Source organism: Ambystoma mexicanum, chromosome 6p, assembly GCF_040938575.1.
Source record: "Ambystoma mexicanum isolate Mex_15411 chromosome 6p, UKY_AmexF1_1, whole genome shotgun sequence".
Classification (NCBI taxonomy): domain Eukaryota; kingdom Metazoa; phylum Chordata; class Amphibia; order Caudata; family Ambystomatidae; genus Ambystoma; species Ambystoma mexicanum.
In genome coordinates, this window is record NC_090935.1 from 566498814 (window position 1) to 566524516 (window position 25703).

A 25703-nucleotide genomic window follows, 5' to 3' on the forward strand; every position below is an offset into this window, starting at 1 on the left:
TACTTAGGATTATACCCCAATAGCCCGGAGTCACCCTGAATACCCCAATAGCCAGCGTCATCTGCCACCCATCAGGATGTTTCTTCTATGCCCCCATACTATCCTTTCATCTTTCTGTGCCCATATGATGCGAGGTACAATGGAGTTGGAGAGCCATCGTGTTGGTCACATCTTATAAACTTACTCTATTTTGTGACCGTAAATCCTTACTTTGAGTCCCGATCATGGACTCTAGACCTGGTGTCCAGTTGTCCATACCACAAAACAAGATTTTTATATTTCTCAGAAACCATCATCATAATCTTTATTTCAAATTAAAATTCATAAAAGCACACAATTCATCGCACATAATAAAAATACATAAAATACATTTAAAAAAACTGCCCTGCACTAAAATTACAGAATCATATTACAAGATTCATGGCGGAGCAATCCATTCTGTTTCTTCAGGTGTACTCTCCATACCCACTTGAGGTATTGACTAATGGCAAACACTGCCAAAGTATCAGCCGCATTTAGACAGGCTTCCATTGCTGCAACAATTGTTCTACGCCCACGACTCAGAAACAACAGTTTTAGAAAGAGTCTTCTCAAAGACAATGTCCCTGGACACAGCATTGTTAAATGTTTCAGATCCTCAACTACCTGGTTACATAACGTGCATACAGGAGATACGCAGTTGTCCCATCTATGCATCATCACTGCAGTGGGCAAAATCCCAAAACAGAGTTTCACATACAAGGACCATACAAATTTGGTACGAACATAATGTAAATAGTCCTCAAATCCTTCCTGTGTCTTAATAGCAATGTAGCGTGCCAATATCTAAGAAGGTTTGGATTTTACCTCTATGTCCTACAGAGTTTTAGCCACCAAAGTGTTTTGAACCATAGTTTTTGAAAACATTGAAATGGCACGCAGATTACTCCAATAGCCACCAAAGTCCATGTCCCCCAGACACCTCTGTACATGGGATGCCCACTTCAGGTTAGCACCCCCTTGCTGAGATAAGACGTCCTACAATGTTTCTCTATATTTCAGAAGGCTAGCATTTGTCCACAACCGAACCAAGTAAAATATTGGGCTTATCTGACAAAATAATTTGATCCCCTGCATACCTGCCTCTAGAAATACTGGCAGATTTGGTGTACATATAGCGGCAATCCTAATATATTTTGCATGCACTTATTTTCTACAATTGCCAAAGAATGGGTGCCCCCACAGCTCAGCCTCATAGACCGCAGCTTGCCGTGCCTCGGCCTTATACGCTTCAAGCTAAACACGTACGGCCCCATTACCATGTTCTGTGCTAAACCGATGAATGGCTCCACTGTGCCTGGTCAATGCCAGCTTGACGTTCTCCAGTTGCAATGACCAGCCACATGTTGCCATTACTCTTACCCCCAAATAATCATAAGAGGCCACTTGTTCAATTTCCCCTTCGTCCAAACCCAGCCTCACCCCCTTGGGTTTCCTTCTGATGTTGGTATAAAAAATCATAGATTTAGCCTTATCAACATTTATTACCAAGCCACTTATTTTGCAGAATGCACCAAATGTGTTCAGCTGCTCCCGTCAATGCCCCCATCCGACCCCCACAGTATTACGTGTATATAAACTTTGTATTGCAGTCAGTAGTGCACCAGGGATTCCCTGGTCCCTGAGCATCTCCCAAAGGCGGTGCCTAGGTACAGTATCAAATGCGGTATGCAAATCCACAAAGACTGCATACACACTGACCTTCCTGAGGACTGCATACTTGTCACACACCAACCGTAGTCGAAGACTTAGTTCGACTGTGCTCAGTCCGTCGCAGAACCCCGCTTGTCGATGGTTAATGATCATTTTATTGATGGCCCAAGTATCCAAGTGAGCCAACAAAGCCCTAGCAAAGGTTTTCCCCCCAGCATCCAATAAGAAGATAGGTCTATGATTTCAATGCTCGCCTCTAGGGCTTTTTTTATGGATTGGAACTAACTCAGCACCACATTTCTTATTAAGTTTACATTAAATAACTAAGACAAATATGGGACCTAGAATGCGATTTCATTCACATAAAAATCTATGGATACTCCGTCCAGGCCTGGTGCTTTGCCCAACTTCTGACAAAATAACGCTTTACACACCTCTTTGGAAGTCAGTTTCAAATGAGAATGGGCAAAATCATCTCTGTTCGTTTCAAACACCACAGCAGGGCACATCAAACTACTGACTGCCCCATCATCTCCATAGAGGCTGCTATAATGATCTACACATGCTTGTTCTGTAATGCAGACTTCCAGTGAATTAGCTTCTGTGCCATGCCCTGCCCAAGAGCCCTTTGAGTCTCCTTTATCTATGGCCTTCAAAAAGCTCCTCCAGGTGTCCTGCTGCCATGCCCTCTTGTTATCCTTTATTAGCAATCAGTGTGCTACTCCGGCCAGCCTTAACCCATTGCCAATTGCCACTGATCGTGATCTTACTTCATTAATCAGCCGCCCCTTGGCCAGCCTACACTCTTTTTCATACCAAATGTTAATGGTCTCAGATAGGGGGTGCAGAGATGTAAGTTACTCTCTGTGTCGCTCCTCACCAAAGGGCTAAATTCGGGAGCAGAACCCCCCCCCCCGGAGACCCCTGTCATGAGGTGCTGACTTCCCCCCATAAATCGCTAAACAGTGGTGTCTGCCCACAAGCAACTCTGTCCTCTGGAGAGCAATGGAGTGAGAAGATCCGCCATTGAGCCCTTACCGAGCGGTGACTCTGCCCTCCAAACCACCACTGAGGACAATGTGGCTTCCTGCCAGTGCGCTGCAGAGTTAACCGGCGGAGTGGGTGGCCTGGAGTGGCGAGCGGGCATCCCTCTGTGTGTGCCTCCATATGGCTTCCAATCCCAGGCCAAAATCACCTGCTGACTCCCCCCCTCCCCCCAAGTGCTATGGGGAGACAGTGCATCCACCCTCTGGAGAGCCAAACACAGACAGAGCCTGGAGAGACCTCCTCCTCCCCCTCCGAGAGCTGGAGCAACGTGACAAAATCACTTGCCAAAGTGAGAGGGAGGGTTGGACTAACCCCCAGCAGGTGGGGCCCCTCAGCATCCCCCCAGAGACAACAATGTGTGAAATTAAGGAGCCAGGAGGCTTCCCAGCATCTCACTGGAGCCACGGATCTGGTCCCTGCAGGGCTACGGCCGCAAACCGACCCAGGGAGCTTCACAAGAGGGGGCCGGTCTGCCATATCAACGTGCAGGCCACAGCTGGTCTGCCCCCCCACACAAGCCAGCACCATCTAAAGACCGTAGGGCTATCCAGCAATTGCATGCCGAGGCACGGATCCCTGAGGTGCAGTCCTAACCTCCCATTTTGTATCTGACCTGAGCGGCAAATATCTTTGAAGGGACACTTCCCCTAAAACACTCTCAACTGTTACTGGTGGTAAAGAGGGAAGTGGGCCCCGCCAAAGCGCTTTGCATTCTCACAAGCGAACCTCACGACCCCCACCAGGGAGTTGAAAGCCTCTGGACCTCCGACCCAATGCTTGAGGGCCACACATGAGCTGGGCAGACGCTCTAAAGAAGTGCCAGTTCAACCAGCTGCCCTAGTGCGTTCAAGGCACCATGCCCAACACTTCACCACCAGCCCAGGAGGAGTTCAACTCGGTGTGCAAAGGCATGACAGCATTCGTATAGGACATAAGGGGCTTCAGGGCAGATATTATGAAAAGACTGGATGGTCTCGTCAAGAAAGTGGACAGCATGGAGGACCGCATCTAGGGTCTTGAAGCAAACCAATCATCAGTGGACATTCTAGAGTCACAGATTGACCTCCACTTGTCCGAGCTGGAAAGGAGGGAAGAGAAGTGTGCACTGAAGATAGATAATTTCGAAAACTGTGAGTGCAGGAACAATGTGAGTTTTTTTTTGGCTTTTCGGAATGTTAAGGTGAGACGAAGGCTGACATTTGAAAGCCATCAACAAAGTTTTCAGGTTGCTTTTTAATGAAGAGAACACCTGTGAACCCACCATTGACAGGGCCCATAGAGTAGGTGGGGGATCCCCTGGTGCAAGAACGGTCTTAGCCAAGTTCCACTATTACACGGAAAAAACAAAATCTTGGACATGGCAAGAAAGAAGGGGCCGGTGGAATTGGAGGCTTCGCAAATCACTGTATTCCAAGATCTCTCAGCCTTCACCCTATCCAGAAGGAGACTCTGCGCTCTGCTCACAAAATGGCTGAGCTTCAAGGGAGTCCGATACATATGGGGCTTCCCGTTCTCCCTCTCTTCCGAACTTGATGGCTACAAATACCATCTGGTGTCTGAGGACGTTATAAATAGAGCAACACAGGATCTTCTCAGTGAATCCGCCCCAAAATCCACTTGGGAAGCCTGGGGGAGCTCACAGAATGCCGATGCAGCCACCACTGGCATTGTGGACAGAGTCCAGGTCAGGGGCCACTACAAATTTAAGAAATTGAACCCTGAGTCCTGCACACAGTCGTGAGGGGTAGCCCCCTCTACCCAGCTAACTTGAAAGGGGAGGCATGACGTTTCTAGCATTGTCGTTTCTAGCATTGTTCACTCGGTGAGGCCGGGGTCCCACTCCCCACATCGAAGTTGAGAGCAGAGGAGGAGCTTAATACTCGGGGGGTGAGTGGGAAGCCTGGGTCAAAACCAACACGAAAATTGCACTTACTGTACTCAAATTTAAATGTTGATGTTTTATCGAGGTGGTTTAATGTTATTTTGGGGGGTACAAGGCAGGGAACCCTCTTTCACCTATTACTCAAGGGTGCACAACTGGTTTTCCCCCAGAGTGGGGTCCAAGAGTCCATGACAAAATCGATCCTGTGGTCAGACCATGACCTAGTGAAGGTTAGAATAGAGGACTTCCCTACACATAAGCTAGAAACCAGGTGGTCTTGCAGCGACATGTTACTGAAAGACAATGAGCAAGCTCTGGTGGTACTAAAGGCGATTAGAGACTACTTCTATCTAAATGATAATGGAGAGGTGAAGGTCCAGGGAGTTTGGGGGGCATTTAAAGCCACAGTGAGAGGAGTACTGATAGGAATGGGGGCCAAGAGGAAAAGAGAAAAAGTAGCATAGGAGAATTTACTGAGGGGGAAAATTGAAGTCTTACAGCTTGGAGGGAAGTTGAAATCCCAAATGCTCCCAGGGGATCTGAGAAAACTCCAGGAATGCAAGGCCAAATTAAAGGCCCTACTGGTTAGCCAAACAGAACGGAAGCTGGCCTTCCTTAAGCAGAAGTACATGGAAATAGGGGAGAAAGTGGATAAAATTCTGGCATGGCGACTTCAGGAGCAGAGAAATAAATTAAGAGTGGTCTGTGATTTGCCCTGTGGGAAGAGTGCGGCTCCTAGAGGATGCCCACATCACAGAGGAGTTCAGACTGTACTACGAATCCCTCTACAACTCAGAGTACAAGTGAGACGGAACACACGTAGACCGGTTACTAGACACCCTGCCGATCCTCAGTTTACCCCCAAAGTGGCAACCTTGGAAGCATCTATTTCAGAGCAAGAAATCATAAACACCATTGCTAGTATAAAAGGGTTTACGACTGCGGAGGAAGACGGCTTCACAGTCTATTTTTATAAACGATTTTGATCTACAATAGCCCCTTTTATGGCCAGACTATTCAACTCGGCAATGATATTGGGCTCCCTCCCAAGGTCCATGCTAACAGCCATAATTGTAGTCATTCCAAAAGAAGGGGAGGACCTGTCTCCTACTGCCCTATTTCCCTACTTAATACAGACGTCAAAGTGATGGCAAAGGTATTGGCTAATAGACTTAGTTACCTCATGACCACTCTTGTTCATAGAGACAAGGTGGGATTCATTGCGGGCCGTCAAGGTGCAGACAATGTGCGGAAGACGATTGACGTGATGCACTAGGCGGTACGCCAACAAACAAGGGCTCACCTGGTTTCCATAGAATCAGAAAAAGCCTTTGGTCAGGTTGAGTGGGGCTATATGGCAAAGGTCCTTCAAAAAATGGGGTTTGGAGGGAACTTTAGGTGTTGGATCGCTACCCTGTACAACTCCCCTACAGCTAGAGTGGCAGGGAATGGTACGCTCCCCTCTTCCCTCCACCTCTCCAGAGGAACAAGGCAGGGATGTCCTATCTCTCCCCTACATTATGCCCTGACCATGGAGCCCCTGGCCATTGCAATTAGGGAGAATACGGGGATAACGGGAATACAATGTGTGGCAACCGACTTTAAGCTCTCTCTGTTTGCCGATGATATTCTCTGTTACCTCTCTGCTCCTGCGCCCCTCATTTCCAGGGAACCCCTTCCTGGCTCCCGCTAAGCTGGAACAATCATTGCTGAATCACAGAGGTTAAAGCACAGTCATTCGTAGGTCCCCCCCTTGGTCCGTTAGTACGTCCAACTGTGCTTTCTACTCTTGACGAGTAGTAAACCTGCTGCCAGCGATGGATTTCTCCTACAGCAGTGGAAGGTGTACGACCAAAACCCTGGTCATGCCCCCTACTTCCCGCAGCTTTGCTGATGTCCCTGGGAGGTGGGGACATTTTTATTCAAATTGCCAAGCCACTTGTGGCCAGCACCCTCTGCTGCATTTCAATATTCCTTGGACTAATGAGGGATCTTTCAACTAAACTCTTATTGAATCTTTGCCATGTGCCCTGGTCAACCACTGGTAATACACAATATCACTTTGTATCACCGAAAGGCACCCTCTCTTAGCCCTCAGCCAATGGATGGCTGTGTTAATCATGCCCTCCCCTCGTTCATATTTATTATCCTGGGGCTTGGGCATGTTCTTCAAGTAAAAACAATCCAACCTTGGTCTCCCATCCTGACTTACTATCGGGGGATAAGGTGTCTTAACTGGCGCGGTTACCCACGGCTACAAACCATCACCCCTACTTGCCTGACTAATGGAGGGTTTAATGAGCAGACTATTCTTCGGATGTAGATTCACTTGCTGGTCATGCCTGATATCTCTACTTAGCCCAACGTGACCTCCCTTCATTGTCGCGGACAGCCTCACTTTATCCACCGCCCCACCTGTGCCGCCCCACCGCAGTGACAGGTACTCGTGACCCCAGCTCCTTGACCATCTCGGCCAATCTACTCATTTTACATTTATAATTCTCCATTATCTTTCCGCATGAGGGCTATAAAATCCATAGCACACCTACCAGCCTCACACCTGTTGGGCCTTATTCCATTCACTAATCTACGCTCAAGATCACTCTCCCCCCCGCGCAATGATCAATTGCACCACGTGGGTCACTGATTCCTGTACCCGGGGGACCAGTGTGGTTTCAGAGATAATATCTCTGGCAGGCTCGGAGCTCAACATTTCCAATCTGTTGCTGAAACCTGTGGGGTGTAGCTAATAGTAGTTTCCACCTCAACCACCCTTTCTTGCAGCACAACTCCTCCTCCCGCCACCTTATCCCCTTCCTCCATGGCTTGTGTCCCTGTTGGAGGCATATTAACCTCTACTGTCACGCTATATGACATCCCCTTATGTCACTGTAGAGGATTTACAACCTCATATCCTGGGAGTATTTTGCCCACATCTAGAACTCCTGCCAAGCTAACTTTTTGGGGACCCATACTCTTTTTGGCAAGTACTCACATTTCCACTATGCTGAGTTTACATTGAGGGGTCAACCTCTCTCTATGGGCGAAGGTTTCCCCTTCCTTAGTAGCTGTCTCAATAATTTCTACTCCCGCTAGCACACTACAATTGGAAGTCACCCTCGGGCCCCCGGGTGGCCCTGCAGAGTACCACCCCTCCCACTTCCAGGGCCTTCAATAATGGGGTCAATATCCTTTAAAAACCCAGAAATCTCCTCTATCATGGCTTTAGCCTCCTCAATCCACTCCACAAATTTCATAGTGCGCTTTCTAGCTGAGCCATTATGGAGGGGGCTCAACGCCTTTCTTTTAGTCATTATTCTAACTAAATATAAAATCACCAGCACCAAGCCTCAGCTCTCCTTGTAGTATGCACAACAATTCACCATACCTGGCAAAATAAGACACCAGAATCATGATACGAATAAAGCTCAAGGTAAAATTCAATATAAAATTCCAAAAGCAAAAAATCCTAAAAATCCTAAAAACAAAAAAAAATAATCCCTTTATCTTAAAAGAGAACTCCAAAGAGTGCGTGAAGCTAATAATTCAAATTCAAGTTCAAGTTCAGGGAAAAAGAAAACATGTTTCAAAATCGTCTTCGAAACACTCCCTTATTAGGGCAGTCACTTGTAAAATATGTATATGTTAATAAATTAATACATCTGCATGGGAACAAATCCCCATGTGCAGCAAATTGAGTTCGCCTCATAGGGATGAATAATGAAGTAAACTCGACTGCGAGCGGTAACAGGCAGCAGTATGCAACCTATATCCAGAGATGCTGTTGCACCTTTAAAAACAGAGTGGGGCACACCCGACGGCTCAAGAGGCTATCTTAGTACACCCCCCCCCACTCGCTCCTGTGCTGGATCAATTTACTGGTACCCTGCCGGTTACACATTCAGGTCTCATCAGCTGCAATCAAATCAATTAGTCACGGTAAAGCTGCAGCTTCAATGCTTCAGATGAGGTCACCTCCTTGACTCTCACAGAACTCCTAACGAAAGTAAAACTCCTGCGCCCTCTTTCCTGCAGGCCTCAGCTCTGCGGGTGCTGATACCAGGTTTTCAAGGCAGGCAGGCATGGCCTCCTGCAATACTTACACGGGCTGGCTCCCAACAAGAATAAAACTCCTGCGCCCTTGTTGGCAGACACAATAGCGAGAAGCTACAAAGCCAATGAAAGCTCTGGACAACAAAGGAGTATGACAATGGGAGAAAGATGGCTTAGACTACAGTTGGGTCTCATCACAAGTACGATGGTATCCCTTAAAAGAGCCGGTAACAAATTAGTGCTGCCAATACCGCTCCGCCGGATCACGAGCCAGGGCACATAATGCTATTACAGCCGGCAGTAACTGCGCCGGCCACACGAAGCGCAAACACAGCTGCATCACAAGTTCATGTACGACAGTATTAGCTCTGAAACCTGGCACTAATAGTATCAAAAACACGGTGCACTTACCTCCAGCTTCTATCTGGAGGTAAATAAACACAGGTGTCAGAAATGAAGCCACAGGTGCTCCCAATGCACTCCAGAGGGCTACATAAGGCACACCCTGTTTCCAACACCATGCTGCCATTATTCACTGTGAGCTGGGATAGGCAGCTTCTCATGCTGCGCCTGGAAGTCAAGATGCAGGACAACCAGGCCAGGGCACAGGGAGTACAGGAGGCAGGTGGGGTAGGAGGAACAAAAAAGTCAAAGCCAGGTTGGTTGTACCGCCTCAACAGGGAGACATTAGTAAGCTGCACAGTAAACACATGAGGACATAGGGAGCAGAATAAACATCCGTACAGCTGCCCCCACTGCTTAAGCTATTGTAAATATTACAATTCCTAGGTACTGTCATCTTCCAGCACTCCATGGCCATGGCCCTTGGCATGGCACAGCCCACATTCTTTACAGTTCGTGCACAGTTGCCGGAACATACCTGGACGAACATGCTTAAGAACACATACATCAGCAATTTATACCACACACATTACCGACAGGACAGGTACCACAATGCATCATGCATAATTCAGAGCAATAACAAACTAAGTGACACATTGCATCACACAACAGCATCACTGCCAGTGCCAAACCCATGTACCAATGTACACACAGCCCGCAATGTTGACCTGCTGCCCCCAGAAGTCTAGGGAAGGCCAATAGGCAGCCCAGCATGCCACATGCATGGGAACAAGACACAGCCATAAAACAGCCACCAGGAACACATGTCACGAGAGACACATTATGAAACATCTGCTGCAACGCAACAGGGTGCATGTGATGCCAAAACAATGCATGATACCAGTGACAAAGCATGCACAGACATTTTACGGGCACATGCCATGGGATACATTCCCATTTGCATGCACATGATGACCATTGCCATGATAGTGTGTAAGGCCACCCACACACATTTCACTGAGACTAATGTATATGCCTCTCCCCATGCAGGCGACTCCGGATACCCGCAGCTGGATTGGCTAATGACCCCGGTGCGTTATACATGAACATCGCATGACATGGCCTACAACCTCGAACACAGCAGGACCCGTGTGTGCATTGAGCCTACCTTTGGACTCATGAAGGCACGTTTTCATTGCCTAGATCGTACAGGCGGAGCCCTTGTGTACGCTCCATAAAAAGTAGCAAAAATAGTGCTTGTGTGTGCCATGCTACACAACATCTGCATAAGGAGGAATGTACCCCTACCCCCTGACGTGGACATGCCACCCCCAGATGATGATGACGAAGTGCCTGAGGCAGGGGCCCCAGCAGGCAACGTCATAGATGACATGAGAGATGGCAGACTGGCTCACCAGTCACAGATTGACAAGTTCTTTAAGTCATTTCCCTTGCACAAGCCATGCACCACTGTGTGACTGTCACTTTTGTAAATAAACTCCAAAATGAAACAATCAGGAATGTCCTTGCATTGATGTAGTTCAACTGTTTTATTCTATGTGCCTGCTTATCCCCCCTCCCTTCTCCCCATCACCAACTGCCCAGCACACTGTCCCCCTCCCTCCTCCCACCACCAACTCCCCAGCATGGCCACTCAGGGAAAAATGTGTCTCAATGTTGTCTACAATCGTGGCTTCTTCCCTCTGCCCTACCAGCCCTGGTGATCTTGGGTGCAGATGGCTCTGGGACTGACACCTCGGTGTGCTCGGCTGAGACTCCTCTGTGGGAGTTTTCAAACTGGAAGGGATGGAGCCTGGTCCCGGGAGCTGTTGGCGTGTCAATTTGTTCCTCTAGTGGATGGTCTCAGCGAGTGCCGAGACATCTTTGGACATTTCCCTGACCCTCTGCCTGTATACTGTGAGGGCGGCCATACTGGCAGCTTCCTGCGCTCGGCTCCTCGTCATGTTCCACACAATCCTGCGGGAGGCCCCTTGTAGGCAGTCATGGGTTGCCTGCAGGTGTTCGGAGTGTGTGCTCACTATTGCCCATATCCCTCTATCTGCTCTCTATCTCTTCCAGCCTCTACAGCACAGTGTTGCTTAGTGCTGTTAGGTGTATGGGGGAGGTGCTGTGCAGTCGCCCAGGGCTGAATTCACGGGAGCCATAAGAGGGTGTGTTAACGTCCAGCTCAGGTGTCTGAGCAAGCTGGCGGCAGCAGAGAGGGCTCTCTTGGGTCTGTGGACGCTGGCAGCAGGGAGGTCACACTGAGGTCTGTGAACTCTGGAGGTGGGGAGAGGTCTCTGGGGGTTTGTGGCCCTGCTGTAGGCAGTGGCACTGGGCTTGTGTCCGCCTGTGTCGCCACAGTCACTCCGCCAGCAGGTGTGGCCTCAGTGTTTGACACTCCAGCTGCGGGAGTGGGTGCAGTCTGCCTTGCGCTGGTTCTGCTGGAATGTGAAGTGGACATTGGCTTGGCCCTGCTGGGTTGCATTGTCTCACAGTGTGACATTCGGCTAGGCGTAGCCTGACTGGACCTTTGCAGGGTGTTGGTGGTGGCAGTGGCAGACCTTGAGAGCCAGGATGCGCCACTCCCAGATGAGCCTGCAACCTCCTCCTCCTCTGGCAAAGCATGAGTGCTGGTAGGGGAAATATGAAATGTCAGGTATGGTTCCCCCATGTGTTTTGGCATGTAGGACACATTTACTATGGAACATGGTTGGTAGGGGGAGATTGCATGTGTGTGCTCGTAGCAATGAGTGTGTGACAGATGGCCAGTTGGTCTTTAGACTGCGTGTGGGCAGGGCAGGGTGTTCATGCTAGGGCAGCTGATGAATGGCATGCATACCTGTGGTCCTTCATTCCCCCACATCCCTCCCCCGGTGGCGCTCACATGGTGGGGGTGGTGGCTTACTCCATTGCTTTGGCATGGCTCTATGGGCCACTGCTGTTCAGCCAGAAGGTTTGCACTGTGGTACATAGTGATTGACAAGCTGAGCACATGTCGGTTTAGGGGTTGTGTACTTCCCTGTGGCTTGTCTGCCTTGCCAACATGGAGCAGGCCAACTGGGCCCGCACCATGCAGGTGTGACTGCTGCATGGTGCTGTGGATACTCACGTACCACAATCCCGCTTGCACAGGGTGCACCAGCAGGGGTGTGGTGTACATGGAATTTGGTAGGTCACTTTGTCACATACCTTAAGGAAGTCGGGTAAAGCTCCAAACAAACTAGCTTTTGCAGTCATAACTCAAGAATATGGTAGAGATCCCTGGTTTCATTTGTGTACCCAATGTTCACTTTATCCCTGATATCTTCATAAAGCTTCATAAAGTACCTTTAAGTGATTATACTATGGGGGAATATACTGCTGTACACACACATGTGTATATATGGTGCTGGGCCAACCCCAAAGGACACTTTGTATATATTTATTTTAAAAGGAAGGAAATATTTATTTATTTTGGCCCACACTTGGGTTATTTAAAAAATGTGAAGTTCAAATGTTCTCAGTGTACCAAGTTCATCATTTTGCTATTTTGATTCTTTATAAAAACACTTTTTTATGCTAATGGAGAGTGACCACTTTGTTTCGAGCATTGAATCTTCCTCAAGTGTCTCTAGGAAAGAAACAATGATAAATTAAATATATATTAACTCCTAAACACTTAATCTAAAAATATATTTTTATCAGGTTGATAAGTTGCCACTGGACTCCTCGAAAAAACTTTGAGAGCTGGAACAAATTCCTAATCCAAATGGTTCACAGATACTTTGCTTTGCTGTCTTAACTATATGGTTAAAGTATTGTCATAGTCAGTGCATGTGGGAAGCACAAAGATACTAACAGAAGGATGTGGTTCTCAAGAAAATACAATTTATTTACAATGCAACACCTGAGGTTAAATTTTTCAACTGAAAATTGTGATAACAAAAAAAGTCTAAAATTCTTGAGCTGGGTGCGTCTGGCCCGACTCCAACATCCAATGGATTATCCGAGCCTTTGTCTTTGGGTTTCTGCCTTTTGGGGTACCTGACATTCTTCTGTCAAATTAGAAGTAGAGGCCCTTTGAGGACAGCCGGTCAATGGCATTCCAAAGTCTCAGGTTCACCTCTAGTATCCTTATATACAGGTCAACTTTCTCAGGAACTTAGGTAAGGTATTGTAGGGCTCCCGTCGCCCAATCACCTCTCTGTTCACTGGGCTGTTCCACTCCTACCTATCCCTAACATAGCCTCCCTTACCCTCAGTGAGGCTGCACTGAACCATATCTCCTCCTTCCTCTAAATTCCAACCTGGATTGACCTGGGCCACTGCAACCTATCTTGTTTTGCTAGCTATTAGGGGTGGCTGTTCTCCTATCTCCTCGTCAACTCTGGGAAATGTATTTCTCCAGCCTCTTTAATAGAGGTTTTTCCAGATGTTAATGTACAGATAACATGATAGGCAGATCCATGGTTCTATTATTGTAGAAATTAAGGTTATAGCGCCTTTATTTAAAGATACAAAGTGCACATGGCACTGCACATATTTGGGTTGAAATGATTCAGGAGGTGAAGGGTGCTTTAAATATCACAAACATATCATAAGTATATAAAAATATATTATGAATATGGGATAGAAAGTGAGAAATGCTTAAATAAATAAAAGATGACTCCCTTTAGAGTAGCACAGTGGCAGACTGGGAACTATTTCAAAATGGATGATTCAAATACAAAATGGTGTCCAGTTCTGAAGCCAGGTGAAGACCCCTGACTCATGCTGATAAAGAATGGTCTTTGGCAGCATCTCACTATGAGATAACCAAGTTTGGGAGGTTAATCTTGGAATTTGGCAGGAAAAGCAGACAAGTTAATGATGAAACTTGGATACATTTATCTATGTTGTGAAAAAGAAGAGCACAATGTACTTTATATAGACTAATTTGACAAGGCCAGCTGCATTGCTTGGCACAAAATAATTGAGTTTATTTATTTTTCATGTCATAGATAACTATGTTGTATCTGTGTTTGTCTTGTACTTTAATTATTTTGATGTTTGTCCTTGTCTTTGTTTGAGACGGTAAGCAAAGAAAGAGAATAAAGTAACAAACTTTCATTTGCAAGGTATATGACACATGATTTAATTGTTGAAAATGTGTATTTTAGAGAATCTGGCAGCAATGACTGCAATAGAATAGGAATAGGGTAAGTCCTTTATCTATCCCCTTACCCTAGATAAGCGGCCCATCAGGCCAACCCAGGGAGAGCCACCACACCAGGCAATAGTTCAATTTGTTGGAGGGTAAGGTATTCTAGTGTTATACTACTGGTAACTTGAAAAAGTAAGAAAATTGAAGTACTTATGTGATGCTTTTTGTGTGGTAAAATACTAAGGGGAGTGTCAGGTACGAAACCCTAACAGTCCAAAAAGTGTGTTTTTGCTAATTTAAGATCCCCCATCAGGGTGATTTGGGAACCAGGTTTGGTGTTTTGGGTCAAGAGGAGTGTAATGTCTTCCTCAAAGGAAGAGATTGAGCCAGGGGGTTGGTACATAAGATGGAAAAGGAGTGTGCAGTGGCTGAAAGAGGGAGTTTGACTGACAGAAGTTCAGCCGACGGGAAGTTGGCTTTAGGAGATTCCCAGGTGTGATTTGGTTATGAAGGCCACTCTCCCACCTTTGCCAGTACCTCTATCTGCTCTAATGATCGTATGGTTCTCTGGGAGGGCTAGGGACAGTGTTGGTCCTGCTGCCGGGTATAACCAAGTTTCTGTAATGGCCAGGAAGTCAAACTGGTTGGTAGTGATGAAGTCAGCTATGTCAAGGGCACGAGCTAACAGAGATCATGCATTAATAAGAGCACCTTTGATGGGTGGTACCTCAGGTACACCGGTACAGGAATTATAGTTACAGGTGTTCTTATTAGAGTCTGAGGACATAGTGGTAGGATTTTCAGGCAAGAAATGGATAGGTTTATTGGCTGCCAATGGAGCATGGGGCCTGGCTGTCATCTTAATGGCTGGAATGCAGGAACCCAGTGTACCATTCCTAATGCAAACTGGACACAGGATCAATGGCGTAGGTGGGGATGCAAAGCGATCGATCCAATCAGCAGGAGTGATGGGAAAATGGGCATGGTTAGATGGAACTAAGTTAGCATCAAGCCACAGTGAATAAGGCTGAAGGCAGGGCAAGAACCTAGTATCTGCTATAATGTGAAATAGGGATAGGAGAGTAGTCATAGTGAGTGTTACTCTTCCTAAGGAGGCCATGTGGGTGGTATGAGTAGTTAAGGTAAGAGATTGGGGTTGTCTAGGCATGTACAGAACAAGGGTGGGTAGAGACTTGTAGGAGCTGGAAGCAGCTTAGGTTAGGTGCAGCAGTGTATGTGATGCTGCAACATGTAAAGTATTGCTCTATAGGCTGTATGCAACAAATATGGGATGCAGCTAAATGTGAGTTTCAGTAGATTCAGTAAATAAGGTATCCAACAAGATGCGAAATTCAGTAAATGCAGCAAGATATGGGATGCAGCTAAATGCAAAGATCAGTCAATGCAACAAATAGGTGTCAAACAAGATGAGAAATTCAGTAAATGCAGCAAGATATGGGAGGCAGCTAAATGCAAAATTCAGTGAATGCAACAAATAGGTGTCCAACAAGATGCAAAATTCATTAAATGCAAGTAAATGCAGCAAGATATGGGATGCAGCTAAATGCAAAATTCAGTGAATGCAACAGTTAGGTGTCCAACAAGATGTGAAATTCAGTAAATGCAGCAAGATATGGGATGCAGCTAAATGCAAAATTCAGTGAATGCGGCAAAATATGGGAAGCAACTAGATGCAAAATTCAGTAAATGCAAAAAATAGGTGGCCAACAAGTTGTGAAGTTCAGTCAATGACACAAGATATGGGAAGGAACTAGATGCAAAATTCAGTGAATGTAGCAAATAGGTGTCCAACAAGATGCGAATTTCAGAGACCTTTGGAGACATTCAAAGCATTTCCCATGAATGAAAATGTGCAATTTATTAGTTGAATCTGTGGTGTCTTGTTAGCAGCTTAGAACATTTTTCCAGTACTAATGCTATTGTGGGGGTGGGGGGGTGGGGGTGGGGCAAGTGTTTTTGACCCGACTCTGTTCCTGGTGTTTACTGGTGTTGGTGGTTGTGCTCTTGTGACTGCCCATATGTACGTACTGATGACACTAGCATTATTTTATTTCAGCTCAAGTATACATTCATAAAAAGGCAAAAAATGGGAGTGTTATATTCATTTAATCTGGTAAATGACTGGATAATTTATGGATCCCTCTTTTTTTCTTGCTCTAAAAGCATTTTCTTCATATCCCCACCCGGGTGTTTAAAAACAAGTTCAAGCACTTTGGAATGGAGTGTCTTGCCTGATTGAAATGTCAAGCAACGGGAGATCTAATAGTGTTACGTGTATGTTCAACTCTTTATTCTTTCACGGTTCTGGTGGTTTCCCCCTATATAAAGTTTTCTGCACAGACATTGCATCTTGTACATTGCATAGGTGGAAACGCAAGCAGTTGATTGATTACACGGAATAGCTGCTCCCGTGTTTTAAATGCACCATTGTGGAGCCATTTAACATGTTGTTTAAACATCTACATGCCAGCCATGGAATTGTGCCACATTTCATGGTTGCCAATCTCCGTTGAAGAGATAAGATTTCAAAGTGCAAGCTGTAATGATGACATCACTCGTGTCACTGTTTCTTTGAAAGGCAAATATCCGCAAAGTGTTATTAAAGAAAGTTCTTCATTATTACTCAAGATATTGTGACGATTCTATGAATGTTGTCAATTCTCCCCAGGGGTGAATCCTCTCCTGCCAGGCCAGGGGGTCTGGCCGCTACCCAATAATGCCCCTATGGCCAGTGTAACGTGGGACGATCTACCAGCAGAAGATTCCATTCTTGGGGCTAGGGAAGCATATTCTGGGTTATCACCTCCTTATCCCGACACACCTTTGCAAGATGATTCATGACCTGACCATCCCCAGCACTCAGAGGAGTAAGAACTGTGGAAGAAGAATGATTACATCTGAGAAACTGACGAGAAACTTCTTAACCTCGTTTTGAAACCAGCCCAGATATAAAAAGCAAGAACTGATCAGCATGGTCTTCCAGCTGGATTGGTCGGAAGCAAAAGGACGACAAAGAGGGAAGCCGACAAGCTTGGCGTTTGAGAGGCCGAGTCAATTTTAGGGTGGTGGACTCTCAGTACTGGAGGACTGTAAATGGGCACAGTCCTGCAGCAGCTGGAGTTAGAGTAATTGCAAACCTTAGGCGAGGCACTGACCACAGATGTTGAGTGGATCAGTGTAAAGTGTGCAAGGAGCCGGGAAAGAGAATGAGGGCGAAGCAGCGGCACAACAAGGAGCTGTGGAATAGAGCAGAGGTGAGACAGTCACACAACCATAGGTGTTGAGTGAATCGGAGTTGAGACTGCAAGATGCCATGAAAGAGAACAAGAGCGAGTCAGATGTGTAAGGTGAATGGTTGCTGAGGCTGCAAGGAGCCGTGGAACAGAGTGGAGGCGAGGCAGTGACACGACCACAGGTGTTGAGTCGATCAGTGTCGAGACTGCAAGGAGCTGTGAAAGAGAACTGTGTCGAGGCAGTGGCATGTTTACTCAGAGAAAGGTGGGATTGGACCATTCAGTTGATTAATGGTACAAACACTTGAGCAAACCTGGAGCAGTGAAGAAGCAGCAGAGCTGAAGAAGAGTACAAGGCACTATGGCACTGGAAGAGAGAAGTCATAACAACCCAAGAAGATCAGATTGAGAGGTCACCAGAGGTAACGATGAATATGGGTGGTCTGACAAGAGCAAGAAACAAACATGTTGGTCCCTACTGCAGGCCGAGTAGACTGATAATTCAATTTAGGCGATCTCTGACGACCTTGTTATTTTATATGTTTAGCCAGTAGTGTACACCCCAATGCAAGATTCCCTTGGGTGTACATTTGCGATACACATGTGCCTAAGATAACATAACACAGATAGGGAACGTTAGGTTTTCTCTTTATTTTCTTGACTAATAAAGGTTTCCAAGTAATCACCATGCCACCTGTGAGTCAGTCTCCTTCTTCTACACACTTACAATACTCTAATATTTCTGTCAAATCTGCTGTTTCTGTCCAGATCTATGAATTGACAAATAGTTTTGGTAATTGTTAAAAGCTCTTGTCGCTGCTTCTTGGAGGAGGGACTGAGGATTTCCCTATTGTAAAAACTTTTCATCATTAAATATTCTTCTTGAAAATATAAGTATGAGCTACAGATGCAATTCTCCTGATACTTAAAAATTGAAAGAATGGAAATGTTCTATTAATGTTCCTTGGATATGATATGATATGATATGATGTGACATTTATAATGCACCTATACACAAGTGTTTCAAGGCGCAACGAGGCAAGGAAGGCAAACAGAGGGAAGACAGAGACAGCGATCCTACTAGGCCAGGTGACATTGAGATTGTGCAAGTGCAAGGGAGGGGGGAAGGGGAAAAGTGCGATGGGGAGGGGGAGGGCAGTGCAGTGCATAGGATAAAAGTAAAATATATAAAGGCAATAAATAATAAATAAAAGTGCGGCCAGTTGGTGTCAAGTGCAAGGGTAAGTGCAGACATCAGGTGTCATGTGCTAGTAGGGGCTGTAGGGATACAGAAACAGCCCCAGAGTTCAAGGGTTGGCAGGGGGGTAGTGTAGGTGTGCAACTGGAGGGGAGGGGACATGGGCCCGAGATCAGAGGGTAGCCAGATATCCAGTGCAGTTTCAGATTCAGTTAGGAGATCAGCAGGGGAGAGGAGGAGAGAAGCAGAAACAAACAGGATGGTCCGGACCCAGTGATGGTTCTCCTCAAGATTCAGAGAGGCAGGGAGGTTGTTCCAGAGGGAGGCCCCAGCAGAAGAAAGAGATGTTTTTATTTATTTATTTGTTTTGGTTTATCATAAACCTTTACAAAAACAGTTTTTAAATCTTTGCATAAAACCATTTGCATCCGTCCAATTCAGACACCTTAAAACATATCTAAATCCAGCATTATAAAATTACTCATACATGTGAAAAAAAGAGAAAAGAAAATCACTATGCTTCTTTAAGAAATGCCACATACATTTTTCAAAAAAGTAGTCACACGTATTATCATAACAGTTGTACCTTCATGCAATAGTCTATTCCAAATTTGTTCTGTATCTACACAAGCTGTTGAGTACACAAATTGTGCAAAATATACAATGCTTTGATTTAACAAAGCCGGACAAATAAGTAAAATATGTTGTAATGATTCCTCAATTCCTTCACTTTTGCAAAATATACACCATTTCCAAGTATCATTTGTCTTATTCCTAATTTGAATTATTTGATTTGTTTGCATCACATTCATACTGAATCGCATAAATGAATTCTGTGTTTTTCGTGAAGAATATTTGGACAAAGAACACTCAATTTCTGGAAACAGTTTTCACACAACTAAGGCATGGCCATAAAGTTTTAAATTTGTCACCACATTTATTGTGTTAGCCCAGTCATTCCCTCAGATGGTTAGTTTGATCTTATTTGGTCTATTTAACAACTTTGCGTGGGCCAACCCCAAATCTGTAAGGGTATTATCTACCTCTTTTTTAAATATGATCATAAATGGACAAGTTATATCATTACCAATATACTCATATAGATTAGATTCCCTATGCAAATTACACTTTCTCCTTAATAGCATTCTTTTAGTTGTTACCATAGCGCTTAGGGATTGAATCCCAAGTTCATATCTGATTAATTCTATTGGGATACACTTTGGGAGGAAAAATAGAATACCCCTCCAAATTAAACCCTCCAAAGACTTTAGATGTTCCATAAAGTCATTTGCAAATAACTCCAAACCATAAATTACCATTGGGACTACTTTCATCATGTAGAATTCTTTCAAAGGATTCATTGAGAATTTTCAAAATTTTCTTTCGATCAGACGCATCTTTCTAAGTGCAATTTGAATTTTCCTTTTTAATTGATTTTTTGTTAATAAAATTGCTCCCGTACCCGAAAAGCAATACCCTAGCTACTTAAAAGCTTGGTGACAGCAGATTAGCTTCCCTTCACGCTTCCATGTAAAACCATCTTGCTGCTTACTGTGGTTACCCATACGTATAATTGTTGTTTGCGTGGTGTTGATTTTGAGATCATCGGCGTAGGCTAGCCATGGTATATAAATGTCACCCAATTTAGGCAAAATTAGTCCCTTATTGGCCAATGCTTTCTCGGCTCCACTCATATATAGATAAAAAATTGCAGGAGCTAACATGCATCCCTGCCGAAGACCATTCATTGTCTCAATTACAATCCACTCGTGTATATCAATAAGTACCATTGAGGCAAAGATTTTCGAGTCCGGGTCTGCAATAGCAATGGGTGTATAGCTAGCTGGCTCTATGCGTGACCCTTTTTTTTAAAACGGGACAATACAATTGAGATCATCCAAAAAGGAGGAATAATCTTTGTTGACAAAATATTTTTGAATAATAAACATAATATATTGGCCCAAAGACAAGGATTAGATTTCAAGGTTTTATTAGAAAGATGGTTTGGACCTGGTGCCCTTGAGACTTTTGCTTTAATTATTAAGCTCCTCACCTTCTCATCTGAACATTCTATGGCACAACTACCAATTTCCCCTCCATCCGGTAAATTAACTGATTTACCTTTTGTATATAAACTGGAGAAATGACCCCGCCATACGTCTTCTGGAATGGGATTTACTGCTAAGTCTTTCTGGGATCTATATAAGTTATTGATTAGTTGCCAAAATTTCGATGAGTTAACATTTTTCATTGCTTTTATCACCTCTTCTCCAGCTATGTACTCTGTCCGACTCCTGTGATTAATTAACCAATTTTTGTAGGATTGTTTTACCCTTTTAATCCTTTCCTTGGTTTCAATGAAATGGGTCTCAATTTTGCATAGACTTTGTACCTCTTTTTGCATCGCCGTTTTACGGTTATGCACCTCTAGATCAGTTCCATGTTTATGGATTTTTCTCACAATTTCTTTATTTTTTGTTTGGCTCTCCATCATGTCGATATTTTTTCTGATATTACTCAAAAAATGTTGAACTGTGTATGTTGTTTGACGACTTTTCAAAGACATATTGTCATATTCCCTAACCATTATTGCTGTGAAACTTTCTGTTTTTTTAAAGGTCCATCTAATCCTATTCCCGTTGGGGCTAATTTGTAGACCTATTATAACTTTCTAGATTAGAATATGCTGTCCTACAGTTCATTTCTAAAATTAGCATACAAGGATCACTAACCGGGACTTCTTTAACGTCGAACTTGAAGATCGAACCAATGAGTTGAGGGGATATAAAAATATAATCAATTGTAGAAGTAAGTCCCCTAGCTTGCCAGGTATGATGTTCATTATGTACCAATTTCAGTCCCCATAAGTCAGCAAAATCTAACCATATGAGTCCCCGCAGCTTTGGATTTCCAGTTTTGATGGCGGTGGAGTCCCTATAGACACACAATGCATCCCCTCTGACTCTATTCACTGAGCAATCGGCATTAAGATCACCAGCTATAACAATTAAACCCCCAGATGGTCATAAAGCCACTCATCAATGTTTGTCCCTAAAATAGCAAGTTCATTCTCCAGTTGTTGATCAGTATATACACAGGCATTCCAGTATATATTGACTATCATCAGAGGGTAACCATCATGCTCGGTCCCTACTTTAAATATTTCTACCACCATTGATTGTGAAAGGGACCACCCTCCTATTTTTTTGATGCCTTCATTTTCTTTTGAAGCCAAGATTAAACCTCCCTTAGGGTGCCCCCTTCGGCCTTACTGTGCATATATCTCCTCCATGGAGTATCCCTCCCAACACATCTTATTTGTGGCCCAAGTTTCCTGAAGCAAAACAAAGTCAAAGGACAATAGGTCCTCCATAAGGTTCTCATCATGTAATAAATGATAACAACCCCTGGAGTTCCAATTTAACAATTTCCATGTGGATGTCTGGGCTAGAGTGGCTTTTCAAACTGTTTCAACCTATCGATTGAGTTGCAGAGTGTTAACGCCAGCCATCTCCAAACTCGTTTGTCTTCAATCAATGGAGCTACTCTTGCATCCTTAATTATTTTTGTGTTATTTCTAACATTATTAGAGCTTGGCTTAGTCAGTGTATTAGTCTATGGAAACGGAAAGATGTCAAAATCTCTACAACGAAATGCCTCTGATTCCTTTAGTAACAACTATCTGACCAGCTGGGACGGTATAACTAGTCTCACAAAGTCATAACGTGTTTTGTTGATAAAATCGACCAGTAATATATCCGCTGGGGAAACCAACCTTAATTCTGGTATTGAGGCGAGAATCGCTAAAATATGGGGTCTATTTAAAGGTTGATTCTCCCCTTCGTTAAACAATGAACATAGAATCAGACCAAGCACTTCCGGGTAAACAGGATTTTGCATGTCTTGTTCTCTGTTATACCACTCAAAATCCTGCTTTTCTCCCTCCCCCTCCACCCCATATTAAACAACTTCACCTCCCATTTCATTAGCTTAGACCCACCCTCCATTTGTCGATTGAGGATTTGTGTTGGATCTCATTCTTTCCTCAGGTTTGGATACATCTTTCTCCATACCCTGCTGATTTTCAGCAAAGACCTTCCGTATCAATTTCAGCACTCTTCATTTAATTGAGTCTCCACTGAGACTAAATCTTTTGACCGTGGGCCTCTCCCATTCATTTTTGGTTACAGTATCAATTTCCACCAACATCTCTTGTTCTTTACCATACAATGTATCTGTTGCTACCGTCCTAGAAGTAATAGGGGTTATTTTTGGTGTCCCCCCATCCTTGAACCCCAGGCCTTTATTTACTGTAATATCAGATTTACCTTTCTTGTGGAGAGCTGTTGACTCTATTTGTTTACATAGATTACTACATAAAACCGATTTAGATGGAACCTCTGCCGCACTGTCTCCAGTGTGATCCTTTATGTTTGCAACTGTTTCAGTGCCTAGCATGGTCACCGATCTAGTTCCAATAGAAGGTTTCTTAAAAATATCAAAGATATCATTTAAACCATTTTCAAGCGATTGCAATTGCTTTACAATTAAATGTGGATCTTTTTTCTTTTTCATTACCTCATACAACCCATCCTCCCTTTCTAAATATTTACTCTGTGTAGATCGTTCCATAGATCGTTTTTTCCCAGATATTTTTGTAAGATCCGCCCATGCGTTGGCTGGTCTTGGCGGGGGAGTACTTAGGGTCTCAGAATACTTTCTATCCTCCTCAGTTAATTGTAACAGGAATATACTTTGGTCCTCAAAATCCTTTTTCTCTTCTGCTATTTAATGCGAGAAGGCCACATCCATCAAACATTTCCTTGAGGATTTATTATTTTGGTCTTTTTTTTCTGCGGTTATAATTTTTTTTGTGCAAGTTTTTTCATCGCTTTATTCGTTAACCTTGAGAAACCCTCCTCCATTGTCAAATCTGCACCATTTTTACACTTCAAGTTTACTTGTGGAGTGGACATTGTATCACCAACTCCCCCCCCTTGATTTCATTCACTGAAGTTACTGATTGGTCCTTTAGCCCCAGTCCTCTGCTAGTTTGCCGAGGCTCTGGGCAGCCTCCTGCGGCATCTCCTGAAACTGGCTCCTTATTTACCATTGACTGAACCAACTCCCCTCTCATAATGGAGGTAAATGCCTCAGACAGCCTTGAGGGTAAGTCATTTGTCACTTTAGCCAACAAGGTTAGAGCTTCTGTTTGTTTTCTAAGTTCCATGAGAATAGTCCTATTAAAGATTCCCAACATAGTAGCTACTTCCCTCCCGTCTCTTTTTTCATTTCCTTCATCTCTTGGTGAATCATTTCTCGGGTCAAAAGATGATCTCTTATAATGACTTTCTGTGTGAAAAATTAGGGGAGTATCAATAAGGGGATCATCAATATCTTGGATAGTGAAGCAGTAACCTCCATCCTTTTGGAAAGAATTCACTGAGTCTTCAATAAACAAGGATTGCAAAGCTTCATCAACATCCTAATGATTGTTTAATTCTGCCGAAAATTCCTGTGCGCACCTTAGGAGTTCTTCCTCCTCTGCACAAGGCAGAGGAAGATGAAGCACCACTGTGCGTGCCAGGCTAGCTCTTCTCGTTGAGACTGCCGCGAATAAACCTGCTCCAGGCTCCTTTCGAATCATGGGTATTTTGTTTCTCCCCATTATTAACAAACCTTGTCAAAGAAGACCAGCCCTAAGTTTGCACCTATCTTTATTCACTACTCCTTACTTACAGGATTAAACAATTACCTATCTTTCCCCTTTTTCCTTCAAATTATCTCTAATCAAAACACTACCAAAAAACACTAGTGCCTCACAAATTGTGATCAAGGCGTTCTGTTACATTTATAAGAAATCGCGTATTTCAAATCAATACACTTCCAAAGTCACAAGAGCCTCACGTGTTGAGACGAAGGCACTCTGCTGAGTTTATGAGAAATTGCGTGTTTCAAATCAATACACTCTCAAAGTCAGACCATCGTTGTGTGCCTAATACAAAGCCGGGATCCGAGGCCATGTCCACTGCTTACCGCTGACTTCTGCAGACAGACTGCAGAACGACTGCACTCTCCGTCCGCACTCCGCATCCCGCTTCGCGTTGGGCTGGATGTTATGAAGGTGCATGGCTCCTCCTCTCACCTGCAAGAACAATGGTAGAAAGACTGTTAGTATTCCCAAAACAACGTGGGGACTGCAGAACGACTGCACTCTCCGTCCGCACTCTGCAACCCGCTTCGCGTTGGGATGGATGTTATGAAGGTGCGTGGCTCCTCCTCTCACCTGCAAGAACAATGGTAAAAAGACTGTTAGTATTCCCAAAACAACATGGGGACTGCAGAACGACTGCAATCTCCGTCCGAACTCCGCGTCCCGCTTCGCGTTGGGATGGATGTTCTGAAGGTGCGTGGCTCCTCCTCTCACCTACAAGAACAATGGTAGAATCACTGTTAGTATTCCCAAAACAATGTGGGTACTGCAGAACAACTGCACTCTCTATCCGCACTCCGCGAAAGAAAGAGATCTACCACCAACTCGCTGCTTGGAGAATCGACTAAACCTGAAGGAGTTGGAGGCGGATGAGTGAACAACTCGAGAAGGACTAATGTCTGGCAGAGAGACTCCCAGGACCCCCCTTGTTAAATCTGCATATTTAAGTAACTTTGGGTCTCACCCTAAGTTACTAGGGGAATCCAGACGTGGACCCCTTGCTCACTATTCTTAGAGAGGCACAGATCCACCCTACTGATGAGGTCCAACCAGACCGAAACACGTGTCTGGGGTTTCTGTTGGTACTCTTGTTCAGAGGAGAATTGCCTCGCATTTCGGTGCTGGACTGCCCCAGGGCAGGACAAAGACTGATATGTTTGGGATATTTCTTCTCTGTGAAAAGATGGTGAGCTAAAGACTCTGGGTAAGTCTCTCGTAACCAGGACTAATGTCTGGCAGAGAGACTCCCAGGACCCCCCTTGTTAAATCTGCATATTTAAGTAACTTTGGGTCTCACCCTAAGTTACTAGGGGAATCCAGACGTGGACCCCTTGCTCACTATTCTTAGAGAGGCACAGATCCACCCTACTGATGAGGTCCAACCAGACCGAAACACG